Here is a 15,650-nt window from a genome sequence, read left to right on the forward strand (position 1 = left end):
TTTCAATGTTGATATTTTCACTCATTTTGAACTTTCTATTACGGCCATTTTCTCATACCTCATTTGGAGGATGTACTAATCCCCTTAATTACAATCACTTTGTAACAATTCTTATATTAATAAATCTTTAAGGAGATCTTTTTGACAGTGTTCTTCATTAACCCACTCATCTGTTTTTCTTGGCCAGACATTTGCAGTGGAATGTTTTCTTTCTAGGGCTTCACTTATTGTGCATTTTGTTTCTTCCTCAGCTCTGACCCAAAGTGGCCAAACCTGTTTAAGGAGTCTGGATGCAGAGTTTCACAGTAGAATTCCATTCCCTTCTTGGTGGGTTTCAGACTATGTGCTGGGGCAGGAGAGTGGGATGCATCAGCGGATCCTGCCCTCTCTAAGCTTAGAAGAGAAGACTCCTGGTTCACCAGAGTTGGTCTGAATTTAATTTGTTTCAGTCCTCTTCCCTCACCTGTGACAGAAAGGCTCCTAATCTCAGCACTCAGATTGCCTGTTTCAAGTGAAAGTGCTTTTCTGCTTTTCTCAGCTTTGTAGACTCAATTTTCTGGTGCTGAATTGCTGTTTTGATTTCTTCTTGGAAAGCTGCTATGATAGTATGGCTTCCTCTGAACCACCTTATGCCATTCTCCAAAGGGATAGACTTGTTATGAAGCTGTATTCCTGTCATTAAAATTCTATTATGGCCATTCTCTCATAAAACATTGGGAGGATGTACTAATCCCCTTAATTACAATAACTTTATAACAATGCCTTTTATTAATAAATCTTTAAAGAGAGGAATTGGGAAGTGCATCATCCCCTGTAGACCCAGTGACTCAGGAGGCTAGAGGAGCCAAGGTTGAGGAAAGTCTTCGAAACTCAACCAGAACCTGTAATACCAGCTACTTGGGAGGCTGAGGCAGGAGGATTATAGGATTATAGGAAAGCCTGGGCAACTTAGTGAAACTCTGTCTCTAAATAAAATTTAAAACAGGGTGGAAATGTAACTGAGTGGTAGTATACCCCATTTCCTGGCTATCAGGAAGCCTGATATTCTCCTTTCAGATCTTTTAGCACCTGTGCAACTGAGTAACGTGGATCTCTTGAACATACGAAAGGGAGCCTAGAGATGCATCCAAATTTGTAGGTCTTACTAATATGTTTTATTAGAAAGAATTGTGAACCAGACAGTGACCTCATCACAAGTATAACTCTTATGCAGAATACATTCAGATGCTAAATTAATGTGTTACATTTATTAGAAGGAAGGATTGTTTGGTAGGTCCTCATAATAAACAAATTGGATCTCATCCTTAGTCATTGACTTTCCTAAATTTAGAGTAGGGTCTTTGCCTTCAGCACCCATTTATTTTTACTATTTTAAATTAGAACCTTGGAAGCAAAAGTATGCTCTAGTTTTGAGAAATCACAATCAATGCCTTGCCCCAATTCCTTATTCTCTCTGCACCCTGACAGACATTGGTGCTTCCCATATGGCCCTTCATGGTGTGTGGGTCCCCTTCCTTCTGGCTATCAATGTTGATATTTTCACTCAATTTGAATGGATATTATCAGACTCATTTCAATGTGAGTCATCTCTTGCCCTCTTTGTCCTACTAAACCTGAATAATCATAAGAACAATATTTTATTTTTTAAATTATTTTTTAAACCAACAAGGGCTATGAGTCTTCCCTGGTCCTGGCTCCTCTTCCTTGCCTTTCTGCAGCCATATGGCCCCAGTGAGTAAGCAGACATTACCATGTGACTGCCCATAGTGCATTGATTTTATAATTGCACAGCATGTGGATCCTATTTAGAGTTTAATGCTATTTAGGAATCCATTCAGAAGTCCAACATTATTAGATTTCTTGGGGGCATCAGCAATAACATTGTCTCTCACTTCCCCTGTGACCACCTGCTCTGTGCTGCCCCTGAAATCCCATCCTCCTTCACCCCCCAAGTGCAGGCAGCAGGCCTAGGCCTCAGCTGCAATACATGCACATCAAATCAGAGGCCATCTCAAAGTTGGAACAAAGAGAAGATCTCTGCTCTCATAGGAATAATCAAGTAGGGAGAGTGGGTGAGTTGTCAGTGATGGCAGGAGAATCCAAGGGCAAGGGCAAGCTCCTTAGGAGCCCAGGATTTACCCAACAATTCTTGAAAGAAGAGGACAAAACAGAGCATAGAATGATGATTTTATTTTTAAAAAATCAACAAATACATAAATAGAAATATACACACACACACACACACACATATATATATATATACACATATACATACATACATATATATGTATATATGTATACATTAGTACTAAAATTAAAACTATCAAAGACCATAAAATCTATTTAAATGGACAGTTAAGTAGGGTAAAGGAAGGTAAGCATACGACTTCTACTATTGTTTATAATATGAAATTTCTAGAAAAATAGTTAAGGGAATGCCATAAATTATAAAGATGATTATCACAGCAGCAAAAAAATCTACTTACTAGAAGGAGAATATGCTTATTGAAAGCTTGTTTTTCAGATAGGGCCAACAAATGGGCAACACAGTAGAATGAAGTTCAGACAAAACATAATCTGCCAATCTGGAAATACAAACTGTTAAATTGTAAATACATTGGATTAAAAAAAACATAGCAGTTATATATATATTAAGTGAAAAAATCACTTTAATAAGCTGAACAGCAAGGTTTAAAATTAATGTGTGAACACATAAAAATTTGTGAGTCTAATAACATATCAGGATGCAGAAAACAAAATACAGGGGTAGTAGAAGTGATTGCACACCAGAAGGGGGAGACTTCAATGTTCTTATCTGATTTAATAACAAATATAGTGAACAGAAAAAGCAAGTGAGGCTTAAGGAGAAATAAATACAACACCAGAGAAAACAAAGGAAAAAAATCCTTTTTTCATGTTCTATGAACTTTTATTGAAAAAGTAAAAGCATACTAGGTCATAAGAGAACCTTCACTCACACATGTGAGGCACTGGGTTCGATCCTCAGCACCACATAAAAATAAGTAAACAAAAAAAGATTTTGTGTTTATCTATAACTTTAAAAAAAAAAAGCTTAAAAAAATTTCCATTTTCTGAAATTAAACTCAGGTCTTGAAAAGAGTATTAACCAGGCCACAAAGAACAGTGTGAAATTCCTATTAATCTCTCCAATGGTGGCTTTCCGAAGGCTCATGTAATATTGTAGGCACATATGTTTTAATATTCTAAATCCATTTATAAAAGGTAAACATATACATTTTAGAAAATTTAGGAATTACAGAGCTTGATTCTTCTCTTTTGATTCCCAAATTCATCAGAAGTGTTTCCTCCATGTATGGTGATGGGAGATATAAGGACACTTCCTTATCTCCTCCACGCGCGTCACAAGGTCTGGAAGGGCAACAGGAACTGGAAACTTTAAAGCCTTGGAACCAGGAGCACCCTCCCCGGGGCCTACACTTGGCTTTTCACAACTGAGGGATACAGGTGACTCCTGCTGCAGAGGAAATAGGTTGTGCCACCATGAAGGCATTGCCTAACTTAGTATAACAAAAATTTTCTTATATTTAAATTTAAATATTTGATTCATTTTGAGTTAATATTTGTACCTGCTTTGAGGAAGGGATCCAACTCCATGTTTGTGTATATGGATAACCAGTTGTCCCAGCAACATCTGTGGAAAAAATTATTTTTTCCCCCATTGAATTGTCTTGGCAACATTGTTAAATATCAACAGATCATAAAGATAAAGGGTTCCTTCTGGACTCTCAATCCCATTCCATTGATATATACCAGCAATGATCCTACCTGAGCTGCACTGTCTTCAGTACTTACTGCATTGCCCTGGGGGAACTGGGTCTCTTGTTCCTCAAGCCACTGCTCTTGCTGGGGTCATAATTTCCTCTTATCATCAAATATAATGAACCGAAAAAGCAAGTTCGGCTAAAGGAGAAATAAATACAACACCAGAGAAAACAAAGGAAAAAAATCCTTTTTTCATGTTCCATGAAATTTTATTGAAAAAAGTAAAAGCATACTAGGTCATAAGAGAACCTCAATAAATCTTACAAGTCAGTATTATTGCCTACAATAGTTTGTAACTAGTTCAATAAAACTAGTAATTAGTAGGAAAATGGGAAGCAGAAAATCTCTTTTCATGGAAATATTGAAAAAATAATATCTCTTGAGTAATTCATAGGAAAAAGGAAATAAGATTAAAAATGCAAAAATTCTAATAAATATAAAATAAATATAAAAGTATTTTATAATGTTAGAACTGTAGGCCATAGTGATGATATGGACATTTGAGAGCAATTAAGATTAATGCTGGGATAGTAGAGGATAGGAAAGGTAGCAGAATACAACAGTTACTAATATGGCATTATGTAAAAATGTGGATGTGTAACAGATATGATTCTGCAATCTGTATTTGGGGTAAAAATGGGATTTCATAACCCAATTGAATCTAATGTATAAAATATGATATGTCAAGAGCTTTGTAATGTTTTGAACAACCAATAAAAAAAAGAAAAAAAAAGAATTACAGTTTAATTATCCAAAAAAAGATTAATGCTGAACACACATATGAACCTTCAAATGTCTCATAAAATCATACAAAAATAAGAAATTGAGTAAGCCCTTTCCTATTAGTTCAGGTGAGCACCTTATCTCCGACATAGGTCCCATTAAACACATAGTCTGAGAAAGGAGATTGGGCTATGGGCTTAGAAAGAAGGCTACCTATTGTATACTTTTCTCTGCTGAGTGAGGTTCCTTAAATGAGAAATAAAATTGGAATTGTTTGGAAGTGAGCACTTTAGTCTGTGTTAAAATTTTAGAGCAGTTGATGAATATGACTGAAATACTCTAGACAAAATACATAAAATGTTATTTTAAATTATTTCAGTAGTTTTTCATTATTAATGTTTAAAATTTTTATTTCAAATCCCGTGTATATTATATGTATGCTATATACAAAGTGTACTAAAAGAGAATTCAATGCTACCTAAAATTGAATAATGTAGCCATACATATATATGTGAACATGGGGATATAAATCCTGCTACTTTAATTATAAAGTCAATGATGACCTCTTTTTTCATAAAAAAGAATTAGTTTTTCCATATGTGTTTCTGTCTTTTCCTCAGCTACTCAGAAGTTGGCATGAGGTGGCTATAATTTTCCTGCTGTCATGTAAAACTAAAAATGAGAACTACTGGGGAATGATATTGACCAAATCATATTGTTATATTATGTGCATGAATGAATAGGTAATAGCAAATCCCACTAATATATGTAATTATGATGCACCAATAAAAAATATTGGAAACAAAACTTTATTTTGAATAGATTTCACTAGAATCTATTTGCCTGTATTTTTTACTTAAAAAATTTAGTTTTGTAGTATTTTTAAAGAAAATATAGGAGCTACCTGCCATAATATGTCTGAGGATGTTCAATGCAGTTATTTTACTTATAATATTTTTAAGTAACTATCCAGGATCAGGGTCTGTGTTGCCAATCCCTGAATACAGAGTGAATGGATTGACGCTGTCCTTCCCCTGGGCTGTGGGGCTCACTGACAACATCACAGTGCTACACCTGATTCCCATAGGAGATCTGAGTGCTGCACACAGTTGGGCAGGACTTTCCTGTGCCCTTTTCTAGACACAGGCTGATGCTGCTTGAGGAAAGAAGTTATAGTGAGAGAAGTCTCTGTGGAGAAACAGGGGACAGGGGCAGGCAGGTTGGTAGCATTTCTGTGTCCTACCACCCTCCTGAAGACCCTAACTCATTCCACAGTAGGAGCATGACAGGTTGGAGAAATGGAAACAATGTATTTCAAAAAACCAGGCACATCCTGATCTCGGTATTGTGTGGTCGGTTGCTGTATGGCTGTTTGTGATAAAATATTCTTTTATAAAAAGCTGTTTTTGCAACTATTTTTCTGATAATAAGAATGATACACTCTAGAAGAATTTTTTAGAAAATATGAAAATACAAATACTTCATAATTTTACTGCTCAACAATACACATTTTTAAGATTTTGGAAGTGTTTCTTCCTATGTATATAGAGAGATAAATATGTTTTTATTATTTAATATTTCAAACATACAATTTTTTTTTCAAAAATAAAGAACACCTTGACTGATTTTCTGATCAGGACCCTTGCATTTTCCTGTCTAATCTATCCTGCAATGTTCCCCCAGATATAACCACTAACCTGAATTTAATCTTCATTATTCCTTCATTTCCCTTTAGACTCCATTATGTATGCATGCATTCTCAAACAACACAGAGACATTGTGTGTATTTTGAACAATTTATAAATGGGATAATGTCCACAGCCAGAACAGTTGTTCCAGAGCAGTGGGATAACTTGCCAAAACACCAAGGGAGAGACACCTGGAGATGGTGGGTGAGATGTAAGGGAAATGCTTTGGGGAGAGGCCCATCGGTGACAGGCTGAATGGGAGGCTTTAGTAGAGTCCACTGGTGAAGGCTGGACCTTCTTCCCTCACAGTGCTTCACCAAGTAGCACCTCCTGCCCTTAATAATGCCACCCCAGAAGACAATGTCCCTATTCCTCATTGTGTTTTGTCTGGTGGTGGCCAGCTGAATGAAAGACACCTATCTTTTCCGCAGTGCCCTCAGTTCAAGTTGCATCTGGGTTTTTTTTTTTTTTTTTTTTTTTTTTTTTTTTTTTTTTTTGCTATTTGAAATAGTGCTGCTGAAGATACAGTTTGTATGTCTTTTTGTGTACCAGGCACCAGACTAGATGTCTTGCTGGGTCATAGTGTGAGTAATCTCTTCCAGTCCCTCCCTTAAGTGATGTAAGAATTCAGCCTCTCTCCAGTCACTGTGTGGAAGGAGGTTTTGTAGCTTAGGCTGCAGAAGCAGTGACATCATCAGTATTAGCTTGCTTTGTTCTTTATAGTATTAGCTTATATCAGTATTAGCTTGCTTTTTTCTTTTTGTCAAGGAGCAGCTATCCTGTCATGCATGCAAAAAAAGTGACTTTCTAGAGATAATACTAACATGTTCTAGTTCCCAGCCTACATAAGATAATGTCAGATAGCACTAGCTGGACATTCTGACCCAGGCCTGCTCTCTATAGTCCCTTGACTTAGCCTGGTTCCTGGAAATTTAAAGGAGCATTCCAAGGATGTAGTGCTTTATTGTCCTCTTTTTTTTAAATGATGGTGCCCATGCACTGTGTGCATGCTTGTGCAAGTTGCTCATTCTAGTCAATAAAATTATGGGTTACATTTTCCCATGTCAAGACAATGTGGCTTATTCTTTTTAATTGCTACAGAGTATTCCATTGAATGGATATACCAACACTTAATTTAGTCATGTTCAAGTTGCATCTGAGTTTTTTTTTGCTATTTGAAATAGTGCTGCTGAAGATACAATTTATATGTCTTTATGTGTACCAGGCACCAGACTAGATGTCTTGCTGGGTCATAGTGTGAGTAATCTGTTCCAGTCCCTCCCTTAAGTGATGTAAGAATTCAGCCTCTCTCCAGCTGGGCCTAAGATTTGTCATTGCTCCAGATATTCACCAATACTGATTGGTTTGATGGTTTCTGCCTCTCCCCTTGCAATCTCCAGAATATAAATGGTATCTGATTGTAGTTTTAATTGGCATTTCTCAATTGAGATCGTATATATTTTCATATATTTATTGGTCACTTGCATTTTGGGGGTGCCTGTTCCTACTCCTGGCAGGTTGTATTGGTCTTTTTAGGAAATCTTTCTTTAACAAGAAATATAGCACATTTTCTTCTGAAAGTTTTCACAGTGTAATTTGTACAGTTAGGATTTTAACTCACTTAGATTTGAACTCTGTAGATATGGCCTGAAGTAGAGATGCAAAATTTTAAGTATTGAGAAAAATATTTACATGAGGAGATATTATAAAAAACAATTAATTCAAACCTGTTCACATTATGCAAATGAAGGCAGAAAAAGAAAATGAACCAGAAAACAGATGGCACAAATGGAAAACAAATATTAACATAGCTAAATCCAAAGAAGTCAATGATTTTATTAAATGCAAATGCTCCAATAACATTAATCAAAACAGAGGCTGCAGATTGCTTTTAAAGACTATAGAAAGGAGACCAGTACAGTAGAAGAAAGGGAGCAGGAGAAATAGGTGGAAAGGGGAGATACTGGGGAATAAATTTGATGAAATTATGTTATGTGCATGCACAGATATATAACAATGAAATCCACTATTGTGTATAATTATCATACAGCAATAAAAATAAAGTTCCCAAAAATAGAATTGTTGACAAAAGAAAAATACAAATAAAAAATTAAAAACAATAAAAACTGCTGAAACAAAAAATAAAACATACACCACAAAAGTATATATTGTTGCTTGACAATAGTAACAGCAGTAACTTATCTCTACACATACAGAATATCCATGTACAAAGAGTACAGAATTACTCTTTTTTCCTCTCCAACAACAGGAAAATGAGTTTTCCCTCTTATTATAACATAAACTTGGTCACAGAAGAAAATTCAGCAAGTATAGGAAAGTACAAAGAAAGAAATTAAGTCACCTCTTATCACTATTGAGAGGGCCAACCATTGACATGCAGAAGGCCTCCCACTAGGGCTATTATTAGCACCCTTGATAACATGCAGCCAGGAATACCCAGGTAGGCGCACTTGACCATGGGATAATAAAATGCATTCACACTTTCAGCTTCACTTCTGCTTTATTCAGATCCAGGTGACTCAGAGGCATCAGGCAGCCTATTTTGCAGAATATAAGCACCTGTCGCCCCAGCTCTCTCCCAAGAACCTCCTCCTGCAGGTGGAACACCAAAATTCATCCTTTATGTCAAAATGGGGTTGATCTTCAGGCTTAAAGTCCAAGTCCTCACTGAAAATTCTCTGGGCTGTGTATCCAACAATGGAGTATGTGTCCTTATATGCCCTGGTGAAGGCATCATTTAGGATCTCCAGATCCTTTGCTATGAGACCGTGGTATCATGGGTGAGGTCTGCAGGATCCAGGAACAACTTGGCCACCCCTCTGGTGGAATCGTTCCTGATCAAGGCTCCTCTTCCAAACAACTGCTTTCTGGAAGTAACATCCAACACAACTCTGTTCACTGTGCAGATGGGCTGATCTTCCTCCTCCCGGCCCTAGTGAGCCCGCTCCTCCTCAGAAGAGCTGCACCAAGGCCCTTGCTTGTCTGGGCACGGCACCTGACTGGCCTAGGCTGCTGGCAGCCCTGGGCCCAACACCAGGACCAGGCCATGGTGAGCACTCAGCGCAGGGCAAGGATGGCCTGCAGAAGAGCCAGATTAGTTTTAAAAATAACAATTTTAAATGCTCTAGAAGAAGCTTCCTTTAAATGCAATGCTATATGTAGTTTAAAAGTGAAAGACTTGAAAAAAATACACCATGAAAACACCAATGAAAAGAAAACTGAACCATCTATATGAATGCCACTCGAAGTAGATTTCAGAATGAAGAATACCATCAGGGAGGATGAGGGGCATTCCATGATGATATAAGGGTCATTTTATGAGAAGACACAATAATCCCAATGTGCAATGTCAGAGCTTGTGATAGACCCAACTGATCTTTTCTTAAATTTGGGAGCAATCTCGCCACAAAGCCATGAAAAGATAATTTTGGATTTACTATAAATTACTGCAAATTCTGAACCTGTTTGGAATGCCTTCCCGTGCCTTGAACTCACTCATGCCTGGCTCTCTGATCAGAGAGCAGCCCTCTCTGAAACTCATAAGTGACACCTCATAAATATTGGCCTTCCCTGGCCAGACAATGACCCTCTCTGAGGCTCTAATGGTCCTCATAAATTCTGATGTTGGGGCCAGCAAAAAATGTAAACTACCATTAGTGTTATGCTCCTCAGAATTCTGTTATCTGTAACCCCCGCTTTGTGTAACTTTCTGGGCTATAAAACTGGGCTGCAGGAAAGCTGCTGCTGCTGTCTTGTTCCTGCCGTTTTGGGAGAGAGAGGCAGCCTGGCCGGTCGAAATAATAAGTTTGCTTTAATTTGATTTTAATTGGAGTTAGTGGTCTTTTCTTGCATCCTGGTCTAACACTTGAAAATCAGGAAGAGAAAATTGAAAGAACTTGAAGGAGAACATGATAAATCCACAAGAGGAATTGAAGATTTCAACACCGTTCTCTAAATCATCAATCTAACTGATAGAAAATCGTCAAGGGCAGTGACCAGAGCAACACCAGAAGCCAAGTACACAGAGTGGACTTTCATAGACCCTCCACCCAACACAGAGGGTACGTGTTCTTATCAAATGAATAAGGACAGATCACATCACGTCTTGCATCTTAGATCAAACCTAGCAGATTTAAAGGAATGGAAATCACATGTAACACTTTATATGGCCCTATATTAATGTAAAAATCACTAAGAGAAAGATAACACACATTTTACCTTCTCTTCAATTTTCCTTCAGCTGACTTTTGGCAGGAAGTTCCTGACCCTTCCTTGATCCTAGACTTTTCCTTTTAAAGATCCATTGGCTACAACTTTTCTATGAACTTTTCCCTATCTCTAGCCTTTTAACCCCAGTCAATTTTTACTAGAAATACCCCATTTTTTAGAGTGATGTTTTCTTTCTTGAAGTGATCTGCTTTTTCCAGGTATGCCAACATCTGCTTGAGGTTAGAGACTGTATATCATGTTAATTAGTTGATCATCTTTCAGACAACTAAGCACTTTGGAACTGATGTCAGCAGGGACCAGGATAGAAAGGCCCCAGCCTATGTCTCCCTATCCTCAGGGAGGACTAAGAGCAGCCTGGGCAGGGCATGGGTACTTACAACAGAACACATTGGGATTTTGATGTAGTTTCAAAAGTGGACTCATTTAAACAAAGTTAGTTCACCAAGTAGACTGTCTTCTCATTCTTGAAAGAATTCACAGAAGTGTGTAGATACTGGTTCAACTTGTTTTCATTTAAAATATCACCAATATTGGGGTAAGTTCACTTAAAACAAAATGCACACATTAATCAATGATAAATACATACAGCCATGTAAACAACATGAATCAAGATGCACCATTTTCTATAATCCCCCAAAGGTTCTCTTCTGCCTCATTTGCAGACAACCCATAGCCCTTGGCAACCACTGATTTTCTTTCTTATGCCATGAGTTAGGTTTAACTTTTCTAACCCTTCATATAAACTTTGTGATTACATAAATGCAATCTTAGAGCTTATATTCTTTTGCGTTTTTCCTACTTTTTGTGTTTGAGAAATATCCATTATATTGCATCCATTAGTAGTTTACTCCTTTTGGTTGCTGAATCTGATTTTATTGTTTTGGGTATGTCTTTTGTTGATGGATATTAGGCTCATCTTCTGGTTTTGACACTGATAAAGCTGCTATGAATGTGTTACTGGAGTTCTTGAAGACCCTAGCCCCAGGGTGTCCCAACAGATAAGGCTGGGCCACCTGTCCCAATATGCCAATCAAAGACAAAGATAGTGGTGAAGGGCAGGAAAGGAATTTTAATCAGTGTGACCACATCAGGAATAACAGGTGTAGGGGTACAGTGGCCATAGATCTTCTTCAAGGCATTGACAGAAACCTCATGATTTATAGAAAAGGCAACAAAGTCAAGTGTTGGGGGTTCAAATGGGAGTTTTCATAGATAGCAAAGTAGCTCATTTTGGTCAGGCTATGCTCTGGTTGATCATTATTTCAGAACTGGTTTTATGAGGTGGCTCTGCAGAAGGCCTTATCACAGTTAAGTGGTACAATCAGTACACACAGGGTGATTGCTCCTGCTTCATGGGGCAGCCTTAGTTCCCATGGGAGGTAATTGCTCCCATTTAGTGGAATGATCTCATCAGGCATGATCTGTCTGTGAGGCTCTGCTAATTCTAGAACACAACTGACTGCAGGTTTAGGGCAGTCACAGGAGACATGTGGGAGCCACTGAAGGGTGGAGGGTTGTAAAAGCTGGCAATTTAATGTCCCTGCAAATCTCAAAAATATCTCTCTTGATGTCCTCAGTCTTGAAGGGGGACAAGATAGGTTAGATAAATTTAGGGCTAATAAACCTTGCATTCTACTCCCGAAGTAACTAATTAGCCTTTGAACAGAACTGAACGGGGTCCTGGTTCAAAATTTAAGATAGTAAAATGCAAATTGAAAGCAGAGATGCCAAGCTTTATCCTGCTTGTTAGTTACTCTTTGGACATTGAAAGGCCTGAGTGAAGAGTCAGTACTTTTAGCAAAGTGACTTCTAATTCTCTCCTTAATATATATTTAGTTGTAGATCCACACAATACTTTCATTTTATTTGTTTATTTTTATGTGGTGCCAGGGATCGAACCTAGTACCTCATGCATGCTAGGTAAGCACTCTACCACTGAGCCACAATCCCAGCCTGCAAAGTGGCTTCTAATTCTCTAATTACCCACTGTGTATGGATGCATGCTCTTATTTCTCCTGGGTAAATTCTAGGAGTAGGATGGTGAATAATATAGTAGTTCCATGCTTAAATTTTTAGAGAAATTGCCAAACTGTTTTCCAGGGTAGTTGTACCATTTTAATCTAGCAGCAGAATATGGGAGTTCTAGTCCCTCTGTATTCTTATCATGAGTTGGTACTATCAAGTCTTTTTGATTTGATCTATTTTAATAAGTACCATACATAGACATATCTTATTGTGGTATTAATTTTCATTTATTTATTGACTTAAGAGTGTTTTTAATGTGCTTAATAACCATTCATATATTATGTTTTAAAATTTGTATGTCTATTTAGTTGGGTGCAATGGTGTATGCCTGTAATCCCAGCTGCTTGTGAGGCTGAAGTAGGAAGATCATGAGATCAAACCAAGCCTCAGCAAAAATGAGGCACTAAGCAACTCAGTGAGACCCTGTCTCTAAATAAAATACAAAATAGGGCTGGGGATGCAGTTCAGTGATCGAGTGCCCCTAAGTTCAATCCCTGGTATGCAGCCCCCCCCACCAAATTTATGTTTATTTAAATAATTAACCTAATTTTTAATTAGATTTTTTGTTACTACAAAATATTAAGTTTGCTTTGTACATGTAGATATGAGTTCATTCTCAGATATCTATATTATGAAATGTTTCTCCCAGGTACTGGCTTGCTTTTACATTCCCAGTAGTCTTTTTTTTTTTTTTCATTCTAATCCTGTTTATTCAGTACATTTTCATCACTCTACACAACATTGTACAAATCCAGCCTTATCTAAAATGCTACAAATTTGCAAAACTTAAAACAAATTTTTTAATACTGAATGTACAATAAGAGGGAAAAAAGAAAAGCACTGTACCTGTAAAACCACCCTGAATGGCTGTCAGAACAGGGGGCTCTGTAATGACCTCGAAGAGCTGGCTCTCAACTTGCTCATCAATTTCAAAGATTAAGTGGTATGTGGGGCGGTGGAGTGTGTGGGAGGGCTCAGAAAGACAGAACCATTTACAGTAACAGGTGGTGGGGGAACACAATCCTGAGAATTCAGGGTGAGTGGAGGCCGGGCCTAACAGGAATGACAGCTTTGTCCCCTTTCCTGTGGACATAGCATAGCAACAGCAACACATTTGCCAGACTAGCTCAGGTCATCTGTGAAGAGACTGGGCCCCACTGCCACCTGGAAGATTGCTGGTCCCCCGCAGGCTCTGCCACTGAACAGACTTTGGAAAGGGAATGGGTGAGCTTATTGCCAGGAAACTGCAGGGCCCCTTAATGGGCACAGCTCTGAACCATCAGCACTTATGCAGCCAGAGCCTGCCTGCAGAGGAAAGGCCTCAAAAGCTGCCTTTGAAGCCTGTCCCAGTGAGGGGGCCTTCCCTGCCAACAATCCTGTGGCTAGAAAAGTGACACAGCTGAGCCAGGTGAAAGGCAAGGTATAGATGAGCTTCAGAGGCTCTGTGTGTTGGGAGGAATTGGAACTGGAGCGGCTTCTGTGGTGGTGGCGGTAAGAAAAGCAGCTGCGCATGGGGGACCTGCGTTTTGGAGAGTGTGGTCTCCTCCTCATCCATGGGAGTGACATGGCAGCGGCGGCTGCCTTCTCCTGGGAGGGCTGAAAAGCTAGAGTGGGTGGGGGGTTGGCGTATGCCAGAAGGCCAGCACAGCGGTAGCAGTGATCTCCTTCCTAGCCATCAATTTGTCCTCAGTCCACGCGCTTTAGTGCCTTTTCAGCTACATCTGAGGACGCAGCCTTCTACAGGCATGTCAATCATTTTAATTTTTTCCATAAGTGGAAAATACCTCCATGATGTGATCCTTGGTCACATTCCTGATGAGCCTTTGGTGGGTTTAGGGGAAGGGCTCCGCCTTTTCTTTCCTTTTTATCGGTTTTATGTGTTTTGGATTTGGAGCAGGAGCGCCGCCTGCTGTCATGTCTGCGCCAATAATGGCTGGGAGATCCAGAGGAGCTGCTGGACTGGAGCTAATGTGCTGGAGCTTCCCCAGCAGCCAGGCCCGTGCAGAGGACATGGAGCCCCTGCTTGAGCCTGTGTTGGCGCTGGATCCTGAGCCGAAAGTGGAGCTGGACCTACTGCTTCCACTGCAAGCCTTGCATCTCTTCGAGCTTATTTCTGCCATAGTCCTTCTTGCTTGACTCCTTAGTGGGTTGTCCATAGGTCTTCAGAGTGATCCCTGGGCTTCTCATCTGAGAGCTTTTTGCATTTGGTAGGACGAGGAGCCCTAGCTCTGGACTTTTTCTTATTTTTCTTAGTTCCTAGCAAGCTCTTCTTTTTCACTTCTGATAAATCCCCATTCTCTCCTAGAGGTGTTCAAAGCAGCAATGGCAGCCTCACTTATTTAAACTCTCACTTCTAGAGTGAGTCTGAGAAATGATCCCTAACCGATTGCAATTTAAGTCAAAGAGCAGCATCTTTCCCCAGCCACTATTTCCTCCTACTTCTCCTCAGCAGCTCCCTAGTAGTGTCTTTTTAAAAGATTTTTTCATTTATTTTTCTCCCTAATGGTTAACATTTTTTGTTTGTTTCATAAAAATAAAATCACTGCTTACTTCAACCAAGGTAATGAGGACTTTCCTGTTTCATTTTGTGAATTTCATAGTTCTAGATTAGATTATAGCCCTAGATTAAAATTTAGACTTATACATTTGAACTAATTTTTGTGTGTTCTGACAGTTTTCTGGGAATGACTGACAAACAAGAGGGCTCCTAACAACAGATACTTACTCCCTTTTAGTTCCAGAGGCCCAAAGCCTAAATCAAGGTGTTGCTAGGGTCCTGCTCACTCAGGGGCTCTGAGGGAGAGTCCTCCAAACCTTTTCCTGCTCTGGGCTGCAGGTGTTCTCTGGCTTGTGGCAGCGTAGCTGAAGGCTTCCCTTACTTCTTTCCATAGCTTTCTCCATGTTTATCCTTTCTTGTCTGTGTCTCCTCCTCATTTTGTGTCATTGGATACACAGGCTGTCCAACTAATCCAGGACGATCTAATTGGAAAGTCTTGATTTTATTATCTCCGCAAAGATCCTTTATCTAAGCACAAGGTTTCTTTTGCAGGTACTGAAGCCCATGACTTAGATGTCTGTCTTGGGGGATCATAATCCAACCTCTTACATACATGATGGGAGAGAAAGTTTGTAGGTCATTATTTTTATATTTGGATAGTC

The 15,650-nt window shown here is 38.9% G+C and overlaps 1 pseudogene; it reads right to left on the reverse strand.

The window, feature by feature from the left end:
* Positions 1-13,721: 13,721 nt before the first annotated feature.
* Positions 13,722-15,392, reverse strand: LOC144369721 (uncharacterized; annotated as a pseudogene).
* Between the last annotated feature and the right edge of the window lie 258 nt (positions 15,393-15,650).

This window comes from Ictidomys tridecemlineatus, chromosome 13 (genome assembly GCF_052094955.1).
Source record: "Ictidomys tridecemlineatus isolate mIctTri1 chromosome 13, mIctTri1.hap1, whole genome shotgun sequence".
Lineage (NCBI taxonomy): Eukaryota > Metazoa > Chordata > Mammalia > Rodentia > Sciuridae > Ictidomys > Ictidomys tridecemlineatus.